The 14,956-nt window shown below is 53.7% G+C and overlaps 1 protein-coding gene and 1 long non-coding RNA gene across 2 annotated transcripts in view; one reads left to right on the top strand and one right to left on the bottom strand.

Annotated features, from left to right (window-relative positions):
• Window positions 1-11,448, bottom strand: part of LOC138527379 (uncharacterized) — a 55,544-nt gene extending 44,096 nt beyond the window's left edge. Inside the window, exon 1 of the long non-coding RNA XR_011283913.1 lies at window positions 11,371-11,448. This is a non-coding gene — a long non-coding RNA (uncharacterized lncRNA). The remainder of the gene's footprint in view (window positions 1-11,370) is intronic.
• The window catches only part of ARMH4 (armadillo like helical domain containing 4), a 553,724-nt gene that overhangs the window by 181,351 nt on the left and 357,417 nt on the right, over window positions 1-14,956 (top strand). The gene's annotated exons all lie outside the window — the stretch shown is intronic.

Raw genomic sequence — 14,956 nt, 5'->3', positions numbered from 1 at the left:
CAGCGTCGATCTGTGCTATTGTTCCCTTGTGGATACTTCCAAATCTATTGCGCCCCTGTGCATACTTCCGAATCCGATCTGTGCTATTGCGCCCCTGTGGATACTTCCGAATCCAATCCGTGCTATTGCGCCCCTGTGGATACTTCTGAATCCCTTCCAAATCCCATCTGTGCTATTGTGCCCCTGTGGATACTTCTGAATCCCATCTGTGCTATTGCGCCCCTGTGGATACTTCCGAATCCCATCTGTGCTATTGCGCCCCTGTGGATACTTCCGAATCCCATCTGTGCTATTGCGCCCCTGTGGATACTTCCGAATCCCATCTGTGCTATTGCGCCCCTGTGGATACTTCCGAATCCCATTTGTGCTATTGCGCCCCTGTGGATACTTCCGAATCCCATCTGTGCTATTGCGCCCCTGTAGATACTTCTGAATCCAATCAGTGCTATTGTGCCCCTGTGGATACTTCTGAATTCCTTCCAAATCCCATCTGTGCTATTTTGCCCCTGTGGATACTTCCGAATCCCATCTGTGCTATTGCGCCCCTGTAGATACTTCTGAATCCAATCAGTGCTATTGCGCCCCTGTGGATACTTCTGAATCCAATCAGTGCTATTGCGCCCCTGTGGATACTTCTGAATCCCTTCCAAATCCCATCTGTGCTATTGCGCCCCTGCGGATACTTCTAAATCCCATCTGTGCTATTGCGCCCCTGTGGATACTTCCAAATCCCGTCTGTGCTATTGCACCCCTGCGGATACTTCCAAATCCCATCTGTGCTATTGCGCCCCTGTGGATACTTGCGAATCCCATCTGTGCTATTGCGCCCCTGTGGATACTTCCAGATCCCATCTGTGCAATTGCGCCCCTGCGGATACTTCCAGATCCCATCTGTGCTATTGCACCCATGTGGATACTTCCATCGCTCATAGAGAGAGTGTTTCGTTCACATATCTGGCCAATGGTTTTGAGAATGCTTTCCTCTCATCACTGGTGATTGGCACTAGACACTTCAGTTTGGAACACATGTTCGTTTTTTGTTGTAACAGGAGGACATGTTCTTTTTCTAGCTGCATGGACAGAAGCTTGGTACTGTACTGGAAGAACATCTTTGCACTTGAAGAGAGGGATGAAAGGTAGCGCTATGGAATCCTGGTGAGGACACAGGGAATCTGGAAGCGTATGGAGAAACAGATCTCCCTGTACTGTCGGTTAAGATTGATTCTAAAATGCTCTCAATGAGCATGGGGTGAGAGCATCTGCTCTGTCTGCAACGCGTGGGCGGGACTAGAGCAGGCAACGATGCTCCTATTGGCGGAGAGCGCTCCAAGGGACACCCTTGCCCCCGGGAGATGCGTACTTCCGGGAGACGCATTGCGCCAATGGGAAAGATGGAAGTGACTTTGCTTGTCAAGAATGGCACTCTGTCAAGAGTGGCACAGGGTACCCAGGTAGGTTTTGGGTGGCTGTGCTGAAGTAAGGCAGCAGATAAGCACACACGGCAGGAAGTTCAACAAGAAAGAAGAGTAGGAAACTGTAGCTGTGAGCCAAAAGGGGCAAAAGATACAAACAAACTGGATTCCCTCTTGGGGTGTATGCTGAAATGGGAAAGAGTGTTCCACGAACCTTAGGAAACTCAAGCCTTCTGCACAGATTGCTATAACAGAAGCCCACGCTGTATGCTCATGGCTGGGAACAACAGCAGTGGGTGTCTGTAACACTGAAAACGCGACAAGGGAAGGGGCAGAGGTTGCCTGCCGGAAACCAACGGGCAAGCTCTGTACAAAGGGATTACATAAGACACATGGAAAGACAAGAACAGAAATATCCAGCGAAAAGGAAGTCCATGAGCCATCTAGCAGAAGGAAATGAAGGAAAGGCAGTTAGACTGAAATAGATAACCTAAGGTGGAGTACAGAGGACTCAAGGAAGAGAACAAGGAGCAGCCGTCAGGAAAACAGAAGGCTGCAAAGTAGGAAGCAGGTCTGCAGTCAAGAGTGGCACTAGGTGCAGGCAAACTGTATTGGACTGCGGAGGACCGTAGTAGGCTGAAAGGCAGGGAGTCCAGAAGAACAGGACAGAGAGAGATTAGTAGTAGGCGACAGACAGAGAGCAGAAAATAATAGGGCCGCGAGGTAGGGAGCCAAGAGGAGCAGGGCCGTCGGCAGCTAAGTGTAAAACAGGCTGTAAGGCAGAGGAGTGTAGCAAGCCGCAAGGCAGGGAGCCCAGAGGACAAGGGCTGTAGGCAGCGGAGGGCGACAGGCTGCAAAGAAGGAGCCCAGAGGACATGGGCTGTAGGCAGCGGAGGGAGCAGGCTGCAAGGTAGGGAGCCCAGAGGACAAGGCCTGTAGGCAGCCCGGAGTGAGGCAGGCTGTAAGGCAAGGAGCCCGGAAAGGGCACTGGATCAAAACAGGATAATACAGGAACAGCATACAAAGTAGAGGGTCAAGGCAAACAAGAGCGGGGAGATCTCAAGATGCAAGACACTGTGCTCCTGCAGGCAGCTGCCTATATACAGCCCTGCCCTGTTCTGAGGCAGGCTAATTGACAGCACCTGGAGCAGCACACCTGAAGACAATCTGCCTCCTCGCTCTCTGGTCCTGAGCAGGTGGAAGCAGCACTGGCCGCTAGGGCTTCTGGGGATTGTGGTCCCAATAACGATGAATGAGAATAGCCAGGAATAGAGGACTGTAGCCAGGTGCATTATGGTAAATGTAGTTAATTGAATAAAATAAGAAAGAACCAAAGTTGAGCAAATGGAAATAAAAGACCAAGGCGTGAATAGGAGTTGTTCAAAGAGTATTAGAAGCATAAATGAGTACCAAGTAGTCCATGATGGTTGCCAATGCGTGCGCCAGCGGCGCGGGCATGACAGTATAACCAAAGTTGAGCAAATGGAAATAAAAGACCAAGGCGTGAATAGGAGTATTAGAAGCATAAATGAGTACCAAGTAGTCCATGATGGTTGCCAATGCGTGCGCCAGCGGCGCGGGCATGACAGTATAACCAAAGTTGAGCAAATGGAAATAAAAGACCAAGGCATGAATAGGAGTTGTTCAAAGAGTTTTAGAAGGATAAATGAGTACCAAGTAGTCCATGATGGTTGCCAATGCGTGCGCCAGCGGCGCGGGCATGACACTGCTGGCTGCAAAGCCACTATATTTGTTGTTCTGCGTTGGCGTTTTTGGGTACACTCGTCTTTATTTTGTCTTAAACCTTGCAACCTGTCTGCTGTGAAGACCCAGTTTCTCCAAGAACCCTATTGGTATTGCTTAATATTCTCAAACATTTTTAACCATTTCGAAAATGAAAAAAGCCACAATTCATCCACAATACCATATATATTTTTTAAATACATTGTTTTATGAAAGAAAAAACAGCCCTAATTCTCATGAAGGTTGATGCAGGGGAAAAGGCGTTTGACGGATGTGGTAGTCTGCCAATGGTGTCTCCCCATGCCCGCAGGTTCACTGTGTGCATGGGGGCAGCCCGCTCGGAATCTCACCGATCAGACAGTCTTGACTTGTGTGCTCGTGGTGAATCCATGGCATGTTATCTTACTGGGAGTTATGCTGCGCGCCGCTGCCATTTGCATGGTCTCCAGGTGCTCACGTGGGTCTGAAAGAGAAAGTGGGGAGGGCAAAGACCAGGCGGTGTGCTTATCTGTTGATGCTTGTAGAACCACGAGCGAGTGGCGTACGTGCACGCGTGTTCCCCAGCTGAGTATTGATTTGTACACCGGAGACGTTGCGTCTCCAGCTGGGAGGCCTCCGGTGTTTGACTTGGTAAGGTGTTTGGTCAGTTGGTGAGGTTTGCAAGTTGATTGAAGAGAAGTAGAGTTTTGCCAGCCTATAAAGCCTGGTCTTGCTTTCTCCCAAGAGCGTCACTACACTATTGTTCACTGGATTTTCACACATCTGTCAACAAAGCCAGACCCTAAAACTGCAAACCAGTTGGCTTTTGTGCCTGGAGACTTCTATAGAGGGGGGACTCTGCCATGGGCCGCTCCACACATTTCTGAGTTCAATGCAGCGGCAGTACAGTAGAATATCGGAAGGGTCGCCCATATCTCCACGACTCTGCATAATCTTTGCCTCACTTGAGCTGCAATGGAGTCCCACTGATTGGCTCCCAATAGGCTGTATGATCCCGTGCAAGACTTTGGGCAAAGTCTTTCGAGCCTTTCTCGAATGCCCTGGACTGGCGGTGAAGACTCCCCCCACCACGTTCCCTCCAGTGGTGAAGCCGCAGATCAACGATTGCTGCCCCGATAGGTGACCCGCCAGTCGCACTGAAGCATTTAGAGGTGGAGCAATCAGTTATTTGTGGACCCCTCTGAAATACCCTGTTCCCCCAACTCGCAGCCCTTCCCAGCACTACTTCCATCAAAGGAACCGTAAAGCTTGATAAAGCCGGCCATCGATTCATAATAAGATGGTGCCCAGCGGGTCCTACGCAGTGGCCACTTGCACCGAATTAACAACCCGCAAACTTATCACAGACAGGCTGATCACATTATCATTGATATTTTTATTACAAATATTTATGTCTGCCCACAAAAGGACAAGACATTGCAGTCCCCACCAATTGCTGTTCATTTTCCCCGGATGAAACATCAGCGGACGCTCAGGATGTCATTTGGGCCTTGGTTCCGGGCAGAAGTCCACAATTTATACTGTAGTCTCCCAGAACACCGGTGTAATTATAAAGGTACAAGAAGGGGAAACAGGACTATTGAATCTGCTAGATTTGCATTATTTATGTGTTATAATCAATTGCTTGACGAGCAAGAATACTCATTATCATTGAGAAGATTACCTGCGGTTGCCATGAACAACTTAGAAGACTCGCATCCGATGAAAGACTTTTGCAAAGACCTATGCCTGGATAATGATATGATAAGTCACTTATAACGCGCCTGTACACAAGTGTTTCTAGACGTGACAAGACGAGGGGAGGACAGAGGGAGGACAAAACGATCTTACTAGGCCTTGCGTCATTCAGATCACGCAAGTGTGGGGGGACGGAGGGGGGAGAAGTGCCGGGGAGGGGGGGGTGGAGAGAAAAGTGCAGGTAACTCATAACTGCTGCCGGAGGTGGCACTTAAGTGCAGGCAGAAGGGACTGTAGGGTTCCAGACCCTTAAGTGCTTGGGAGGCCCGGAGGCAGTGCAACGGCAACTGGACATGCAGGAGCCTGGGCCCGAAGTTCAGGGGGTGGCCAGGGGACCACTGTGCAGAGCAGGAAGGGACATCAGCAGGGGAGAGAGAGAGAAAGCAGAAGCGAAAAGGAAAGTCTTGAGTTGCTTCCGGAACCGGAGGTGGTTCTGCTCAAGTTTGAGAGAGGCAGGGAGGCTGTTCCAGAGGGAGGCTCCAGTAGAGGAAAGAGATCTACCCCCCACTCTCTGCTCAGAGCAGGAATTCACCGTACTGACGGAGGCCATAGTTGAAAATGTGGGGAACTCTTCGCCACTGACCGCAGGCGGAGTAGCCAGATCTGGAAAAATGCCATATTAAAGGTGGTGGCACAGAAGGCGTCGGCCGTAGGCCCCGTCCCACACACCCAAAAAGATTGCCACAAGCGGTGGGATGACGTCCACCTGAGTGTCCACAACCTGCTCTCGGCCCACAGGAGTCCATCAGCCTTCCCAATCAAGCTGATGGCCTGGGAGGAGAAATGCAGCAATGTGCTGCACCTCGAAGGAATTAAGGGAGTGGACGTGGCAGAGGCTGGTGCAGGGATACATGCAGAGGCCGGTGAGTGCAACTTGCCACACCAAAACAACAATACACAGTGGACAGGAAAATGCAGCACACACTACAATGAGACGTGTCCAACAGCATGCCACCAAACCTCATCCAACCCATGAAATGGATGAAGTGGCCAGAATACCATGGCCGTTGCCCATGGGTAGCCAGGCATTGCCCCCTAAAACATCCAAACACACATCACCACATGAGTAATGGTCATGTGCACCAAGTGATGACATGGGAAGCAACACATAGTCGAGGCACACACCTGACCAAGGCGGTGTGCATGCACCACAAGTAATGTGCCTCCGTACCACACACATACACATACACACATATGCATGCACGCATTAAAGCCGTCCTGATGTCATGACTCCATGCACAGGCATCATGCCACACAATGTTGAAACTGCATGTTGGCAGGTCTTAGGATGTCACAGAGGTGTATAATGGCATGCCCATCTCACCCCCAAAGGCCCCTTGTCTGACAGCGAGCATGGTGGGCCGAGTACATCAAAGCCACCGAGGAGGAGGTCCACACCTCCCGCCACCACTGCTGAGGCCACAACAGCCCCGCAAATACAAACTGCGGGCCCTGTGACCAAGCCAGCTGACCCTGCAGCCGCACCTTCACCCACGGAGGCACAGCCGGCTGGCCCTGACACACTGCTGACTAGCCTGCCAAGACAGCCACTGCCCCCCCACGCCACCAGCCTCCTAGATATATTGCCACATCCACAGACGACGATGCCATGCAGGAGGGCAGGAACAGCACCAAGGAGTTTCCGGAGCACACCCCCTACCATCGCCCTGCCTTCAGCCCATCGGACCTGCACAGCACACCACCACCGATACCCAGTATCCGGGAAATTAATGCTTGCATCCGGAGGATTGAATCAAGGCACGAGGAGATGGCTGGACTTGTGAGGCAGCAGCTTGAGGAGATGCCTTATGCATGAAAGTGTGAAAGCCACCAGCCGGCTGTGCCCGTGCCCTGGGCTCCTCTACCTGTGCAACGGTCCTGCTGGCACAGAGGGTCCTCGGGGAACAGGCCCATCTCCTCACCATTTCTCTGCAGGTGGCCCTAGAGCGCAGGGATGCAGCTGGTTCTGACCCCCCACCCTCGTACCATCACCACGTCTGCCATCTCCCAACAGAGCAGCCCAAGACGTCGTGCCCTGCACCTGTCGGGGTTACCAAGGAAGGGCAGGTCTTGTGACAAGAGGCCATGGAAGTGACGCTAAACAACATGTGACACAACTGCATCCTACAGGGGGGTAGGGAGTGTTAGTTTGGGAGGGGGGCGATGGTGGGGATTAGTTGGGGAGGGTGTGGTGGGTTACAGATTTTGTGATGTTGTTTCCTTCAGAATACACATAGTTGTGCAAAGGCATTTACGTCTGGACATACATTTTGTGAAGTTATCTGCTTTATTGTTTCGCTGGATCACAGGCAGTGTGGGCCAGGGGTTGTGTGCGGTGGATGGGTGCTCAAAAGGAGTTCTCAATGAGATCCTGCCAGGCTGCACGCCCATTCCTGACATCCCTGTGTTGGTGCTGTTGCATTTCTACAGCTGCATTCCCGTCGCCATAGTCATCAGCGTCCGCCGGAGGCATGTTCATGTCCGTGGGACGTGGTAGGTTCCGCCTAATGCACATATTGTGCAACATTGTACAGGCCAGGTCTATCCTCCCCACCTTCAGTGGCCTGTACATTATTGCCCCACCTGAGCGGTGACTTCAACAGTCCAATGGTCTGCTCGATTGTTGTCCATGTTCGGATGTGAGCGTGATTGTAGGCTATCCCCTGCTGAGTCTGGGGATCTCTGACAGGGGTCATCAGCCATGGCAGTAATGGATAACCAGAGACCCCTGCAAGGAATGGGACACAGCGAAGGCCATTACGTGCAAGTGGCTGGGCAGTGCATACATCTGGGGATGTGAGTGTGTGACACATGCATCTGGGTCTGTGCACTTGCGGGCCCTCATTCACCTTCATGCACCCCATGACGGGCAGTGCTGCTCAGGCCATGTGTAGGGTCTGTCTCGCAAGGATGGGTTGGTGGTGGTGGGTCAGGCTGAGTCTGGATGGGATGGGTATTGTGACAAGGCAGTGATGCATTCTGGTACATGTAGTGCATTGAATGTGCCTGTAGATCTGTGCCTGTAGATCCGTGCTCAGATTGTAAGGGTGTGTCCATCCGTTGTCACACGTGATTGATGCTATCTTTGACCACCTACTTTTGCAGGCCGATTGTGTCCTGCATTGGCATGGTGGCTGTGGGATAGGCACTTGTTCCAGACAACAAACCCCTCCCCCGTGTGCCGTAGTTCCCATTCGACTAGGTGTGTGTGTGTTGATGCTTTCACTCACCCAATAGCCAGGTCTTCTGTCCCCCATAATGCACCATGTACCCAGGCAGGGTGCTGTACCGCAGGACCCATGGAGTCATGGGTTGATCCCGGGAAGCGGGCACAGCAGTGGGTGATTGTTAGGTCTGCATCACAGACGACCTGCACATTTAATGAGTGGTACTACTTACCGTTTCTATGCACCTCCTCTGTGGCGTGGGCAGCCACAAGCTCTATGTGTGTGCAGTTCACTGCTCCCAATACATTAGGCACGCCTGCAAGTGCATGGAAGCAGACCTTGGTGGCGTTGACCTGTACCTGGGTGGTAGCTAGGGCGATGTGCTGGGACACATGGCGCAGGAGGGCATCCAGGACCTGCACCAGCACAATTGAAAATGCAGACAGCGAGATGCCATGCAGCTCACCGACTGAGTGCTGGAATGTGCCTGTGGCAAGAAAGTGCAGCACTGACACCACTTTCGACAGGGGTGGTATGGCAGTCCGGGTGCCTATGATGCTCTGGATGTCATCCTAAAATGAGCTCCACAAGTTCCAGGATGCGGCCCCTGTTCAGGCGGTTTAGGGTGTGGATCTGCCTGTCAGTCAGGGCCCAGGGTGTGGCCCTAAAACGGGGTATTGTTGCACGTCTCTGTATCGCCACTTGCATGCCATTGTTCATCAGCATTCTCCTCCTCCTCCACTGCCTGCCATCCTGTTAACTCTCACGCAGCTCCCGCTCCTAAAGCTGCACTCCTGCATGCAGCACTGCCAGGTCCATAGCTACTGCTAAGATAGGCAGCATGGTTGAGTTGGCCAGTGCGTGTGGTGTGGGTGTGGTCCTTTTCAGCAGTCCTACTGCTCATTGTGTGCAGCTGGGTGCATTGTGTGCACCTGTGACCAACCCCCACCTGGACTACAGGAACCGTCTGCTGGCAGGAGTCCCAGCCAAACAGATTGCCAGATTGCAGAGAGCTCAAAACGCTGCAATCTAGCTAATTGGACACCTTGAGAAAAAGGACCACGTATCTGCCTTACGCAGATCCCTACATTGGCTGAAGGTAGAGGACAGAATAAAATTCAAAGTGGCGTGTCTGATCTAGAAGGGTTTGAATGGACTCGCCCCTGAATATCTGGTGGACAAGATCACCCTGATACTGTCCACGCAGAGATCTCTGCTCAGGAGACCAACTCTTGATCTGTGTGCCAAGGTCCAATCTGGTCTCTAAGGGAGACAGAAGATTTGGGGTGTTTGGCCTGAAATTATAGAGCCAACTGCCGTTCGAGACCAGATCCTGCAAATCTCTAACATTGTTTAGAAAGAGTTTGAAAACTTTTTTATTTCAATAGTTGCCTCCTTTACAGAATACATAATTTGTAACTTGAGACCTTGTGTATTGTGTACTGATACCATACGCACCTCTCCACTCTATCATGTAAAACGTACATAATGCATCTCCTGTTTATAATATGTACCTATATGTAAAGTAAAGATTGTATATAATGTAATTACTGTATATAACATATAATACCAACATGTGATAACACTGTAACCTGTAACCAAGTTCTAAGTATTCTTGTTGCTCTGTGCGCCCAGCTACCCAAGGGTTTTATGGCGCCCTATAAATAAACAAACAAAATGAATCTATACTCTGAAATCCTATCTTATAGTTAACACCTGCACCCGTATGTAGTTTATTTTGTTTGGTACGCAATAGAAATATTCAAATCAAATCAAATCTGTGACCTGTTCCTCCACACCTGGGCCTGGTTACCTTCTGCTTAACGGTGCCAGTGTTCCCGGCATGGTTTTCCCGGTGGCACCGTCATTTTTGTGCCTGTGCTGGTGTTTCCGGCGCGGCTTCCGGAGGGACTCGTATCTTCATTTCACGGTGCTACCGGCAACGGGGTAGCACAGTAGACGCTGTTACAGGTGCTGTTGTTACCGGCATCCCCTCTCGTAGCATTGCCGTCCGGAATGAGTGCCGGTAACCGGAAATGATCGGCACATTATTTCCGCACCGCCACACTCGTAATGAGGACCAATGTTTTTTTTTGTTAGTCATCGTTGGGGCTTGCCGCTTTATAAGTTGGGAAGCTGCGCGATCACCTGACAGTGTCCAGTACCTAGTTGTGCCTACTCCAAGACTCCAGCGCATGCCACAAAGCACTGCAGCAGACTTTCATACTCTGCGGCTGCTCTTGACCGTAACACAGGAAGTCTGGCCATGCCGCAGACTGTCTCCACCCCCCCGCCCCTCACTGGCAAGAGCCATTTCCTAGGTCCATTAAACGGTGCCTCGTTCCTTCAAGTCCTGCTAAAAACCATTAGGCTGTGGACCATCCATTTGTCCGCTCTCCTGACCGCCACCAAGACACTTCCGGCCACTGACCGCCATCAATATTGGTTGCGGTCAGTGGACCCTACGTGCCCTTGCACTAACCATCTATGCACAGCTGGTTCTGTTTATGCCCTTACTTCAGACCTTACCATATGCAGCTGCGGACCTCCTCCTGATTTGCGTTAAGTTTAGAACCCATTGCTTCTCCTCTTTCAATTAGAGTTTTTGTTTTAGGACTTCAGGAACCAGAAGGATAGCTTAACATTCAGGGGTGCAAAGCGCTACCGTGTGCCCGAGGGCCTCACAATAAACTCCACAATGGTGCGTCCAGCAGTTTAAGGAGAGGACGGTGCCAAATGATGTGGAAAGGCGGTACTGAGCAAAGATGGCGGCCTCCAGGACGGATAAGGGGAGGCGCGTGGAGCAATAGGGCGCGCGTCAGCCTTGCCAAAGGCCCACAGCTACAGTGTCCCATTCCAACATCCCGGCTCATACACCAGTGTGTACATGGGGATATTGATGGCCTTGGCGTCATGCGCGCATCCGGGAAACCGATGCTGCGCCACGTACACGCGCCGCGCGATGAAGGATGCCGCTGTGCGCTGCAGAACAGCATTTCTTGGAGGAAGCAGCCATTTGTTTTGGCGGACAGGCCAATAATTGTTTGTGTTGTAGAGTAGCAGAGTACCGTTATCTGGGGTATGTGTTCTAATAATAGCGCTACAGTATTAAATTGGCTGGGCGGGCCGGTGTTTGCTTAAGACACGTGCTAGGCGCTGGTGGCAGAGTTAACCCTTTCGAGCACCCCTAGGATCTATATTTACGACGTCAGTTCCATAGGGAAAGATTAAACATCTAGCACTTAAGTACTGACTAATAAAGACATGAATCTATAATTCATCTGCAGCTGTAAATGGCGAGTCTTAATTACCTCCGTTGCGTTCTATCCTGAACCCGAACATAGCTCTAACCCCCTGATGGTTTCGCGCGCAGAGGTATTCTGTTTCTGCTGGAGGCCCTCGCCCCTCCTCCATCCCGCCTCCTTTTAATGGACGCACGATGGATGCTTCCGGTAATTCGGCGTGTAGAGGAGGGTGGGGGGCAGAGGTGAGAGGTGTCTCTTGGGGGATATTTGCTCCCTGTAGCTCGCTGCGTGATTAAGGGCCGTTGCCTTCCAGCCCTGCGCAGCACTTTGCGGGGCCGCAATGCTATTCGCCCCCGTTTCTAAGGAGCCCCCTCCCCGCCCCCCACCGCAGTCTTGCCGCCGCTTTTTGCAATGTAAACAAGGAGACCCACTCCAGCCTCGTGAATTCAGTGCCAGTTCTCAAGCCACGTTGGCTACCTCGAATTCTTGGCGCATGAATTTTCTGCCCATTTTTTTTCTCAACATATATCTTTCCATGTCCGTCATCTGCCCACCCTGCTGCCAGGGTAGTCATCTCGCCCGCGCCCACCCTGCTGCCAGGGTAGTCAGCTGGCTTTTCTAAAGTAAAACCGGGTGAGGCCGCCCGCGCCCACCCTGCTGCCAGGGTAGTCATCTCGCCCGCGCCCACCCTGCTGCCAGGGTAGTCAGCAGGCTTTTCTAAAGTAAAACCGGGTGAGGCCGCCCGCGCCCACCCTGCTGCCAGGGTAGTCATCTCGCCCGCGCCCACCCTGCTGCCAGGGAAGTCAGCTGGCTTTTCTAAAGTAAAACCGGGTGAGGCCGCCCGCGCCAACCCTGCTGCCAGGGTAGATATCTCGCCCGCGCCCAACCTGCTGCCAGGGTAGGCAGCGGGCTTTTCTAAAGTAAAACCGGGCGAGGCCGCCCGCGCCCACCCTGCTGCCAGGGTAGTCATCTCGCCCGCGCCCACCCTGCTGCCAGGGTAGTCAGCTGGACTTTCTATAGTAAAACCGGGTGAGGCCGCCCGCGCCCACCCTGCTGCCAGGGTAGTCATCTCGCCCGCGCCCACCCTGCTGCCAGGGTAGTCAGCTGACTTTTGCTATAGTAACACCAGGTGAGGCCGCCGGCGCCAATCCTGCTGCCAGGGTAGTCATCTCGCCCGCACCCACCCTGCTGCCACGGTAGTCAGCTGGCTTTTCTAAAGTAAAACCGGGTGAGGCTGCCCGCGCCCACCCTGCTGCCAGGGTAGTCATCTCGCCCGCGGGGTAGGCAGCTGGCTTTTCTAAAGTAAAACCGCGCGAGGCCGCCCGCGCCCACCCTGCTGCCAGGGTAGTCATCTCTCCCGCGCCCACCCTGCTGCCAGGGTAGGCAGCTGGCTTTTCTAAAGTAAAACCGGGTGAGGCCGCCCGCGCCAACCCTGCTGCCAGGGTAGATATCTCGCCCGCGCCCAACCTGCTGCCAGGGTAGGCAGCGGGCTTTTCTAAAGTAAAACCGGGCGAGGCCGCCCGCGCCCACCCTGCTGCCAGGGTAGTCATCTCGCCCGCGCCCACCCTGCTGCCAGGGTAGTCAGCTGGACTTTCTATAGTAAAACCGGGTGAGGCCGCCCGCGCCCACCCTGCTGCCAGGGTAGTCATCTCGCCCGCGCCCACCCTGCTGCCAGGGTAGTCAGCTGACTTTTGCTATAGTAACACCAGGTGAGGCCGCCGGCGCCAATCCTGCTGCCAGGGTAGTCATCTCGCCCGCACCCACCCTGCTGCCACGGTAGTCAGCTGGCTTTTCTAAAGTAAAACCGGGTGAGGCTGCCCGCGCCCACCCTGCTGCCAGGGTAGTCATCTCGCCCGCGGGGTAGACAGCTGGCTTTTCTAAAGTAAAACCGCGCGAGGCCGCCCGCGCCCACCCTGCTGCCAGGGTAGTCATCTCTCCCGCGCCCACCCTGCTGCCAGGGTAGGCAGCTGGCTTTTCTAAAGTAAAACCGGGCGAGGCTGCCCGCGCCCACCCTGCTGCCAGGGTAGTCATCTCGCCCGCGCCCACCCTGCTGCCACGGTAGTCAGCTGGCTTTTCTAAAGTAAAACCGGGTGAGGCTGCGCGCGCCCACCCTGCTGCCAGGGTAGTCATCTCGCCCGCGCCCACCCTGCTGCCAGGGTAGGCAGCTGGCTTTTCTAAAGTAAAACCGGGCGAGGCTGCCCGTGCCCACCCTGCTGCCAGGGTAGTCATCTCGCCCGCGCCCACCCTGCTGCCAGGGTAGGCAGCTGGCTTTTCTAAAGTAAAACCGGGTGAGGCCGCCCGCGCCCACCCTGCTGCCAGGGTAGTCATCTCGCCCACGCCCACCCTGCTGCCAGGGTAGGCAGCTGGCTTTTCTAAAGTAAAACCGGGCGAGGCTGCCCGCGCCCACCCTGCTGCCAGGGTAGTCATCTCGCCCGCGCCCACCCTGCTGCCAGGGTAGTCAGCTGGACCTTCTATAGTAAAACCGGGTGAGGCCGCCCGCGCCCACCCTGCTGCCAGGGTAGTCATCTCGCCCGCCCCCACCCTGCTGCCAGGGTAGTCAGCTGGACTTTCTATAGTAAAACCGGGTGAGGCTGCCCGCGCCAACCCTGCTGCCAGGGTAGTCATCTCGCCCGCACCCACCCTGCTGCCACGGTAGTCAGCTGGCTTTTCTAAAGTAAAACCGGGTGAGGCTGCCCGCGCCCACCCTGCTGCCAGGGTAGTCATCTCGCCCGCGCCCACCCTGCTGCCAGGGTAGTCAGCTGGACTTTCTATAGTAAAACCGGTTGAGGCCGCCCGCGCCCACCCTGCTGCCAGGGTAGTTATCTCGCCCGCGCCCACCCTGCTGCCAGGGTAGGCAGCTGGCTTTTCTAAAGTAAAACCGGGCGAGGCTGCCCGCGCCCATCCTGCTGCCAGGGTAGTCATCTCGCCCGCGCCCACCCTGCTGCCAGGGTAGTCAGCTGGACTTTCTATAGTAAAACCGGTTGAGGCCGCCCGCGCCCACCCTGCTGCCAGGGTAGTTATCTCGCCTGTGCCCATCCTGCTGCCAAGGTAGTCAGCCATCCTGCTGCCACGGCAACACCCTTTTAGCTGCTCTTCCGGTTACTCAACAGACACAAACCATTACAATTTCCTGAAGTTATATTGATTATCAATTTTCAGGCATTACTTCTGGAAACGCCGGGTCTTTCATTTGGGGTACTTGGAAGGGGAGTGGACGGGCCCTACATTTAGGGTACTTGGGAGCGTAGTGGCTGGGTCTTTCATTTAGTGTACTTGGAATAGGAGTGGAAGAGGAGTGGGCTGGTCCTTCATTTGGGGTACTTGGAATAGGAGTGGGCTGGTCCTTCATCTGGGGTACTTGGAAGTGGAGCGGCCGGGTCTTTCATTTGGGGTACTTGGAAGGGGAGTGGCCGGGCCCTATATTTAGGGTACTTGGGAGTGTAGTGGCTTGGTCCTTCATTTGGTGTACTTGGAATAGGAGTGGAAGAGGAGTGGGCTGGTCCTTCATTTGGGGTACTTGGAATAGGAGTGGGCTGGTCCTTCATCTGGGGTACTTGGAAGTGGAGCGGCCGGGTCTTTCATTTGGGGTACTTGGAAGGGGAGTGGCCGGGCCCTATATTTAGGGTACTTGGGAGTGTAGTGGCTTGGTCCT

Source organism: Ambystoma mexicanum, chromosome 14 (assembly GCF_040938575.1).
Source record: "Ambystoma mexicanum isolate Mex_15411 chromosome 14, UKY_AmexF1_1, whole genome shotgun sequence".
Lineage (NCBI taxonomy): Eukaryota > Metazoa > Chordata > Amphibia > Caudata > Ambystomatidae > Ambystoma > Ambystoma mexicanum.
Note: the sequence above shows the minus strand (reverse complement) of the source record. Positions and strands in the feature narration are given on the sequence as shown.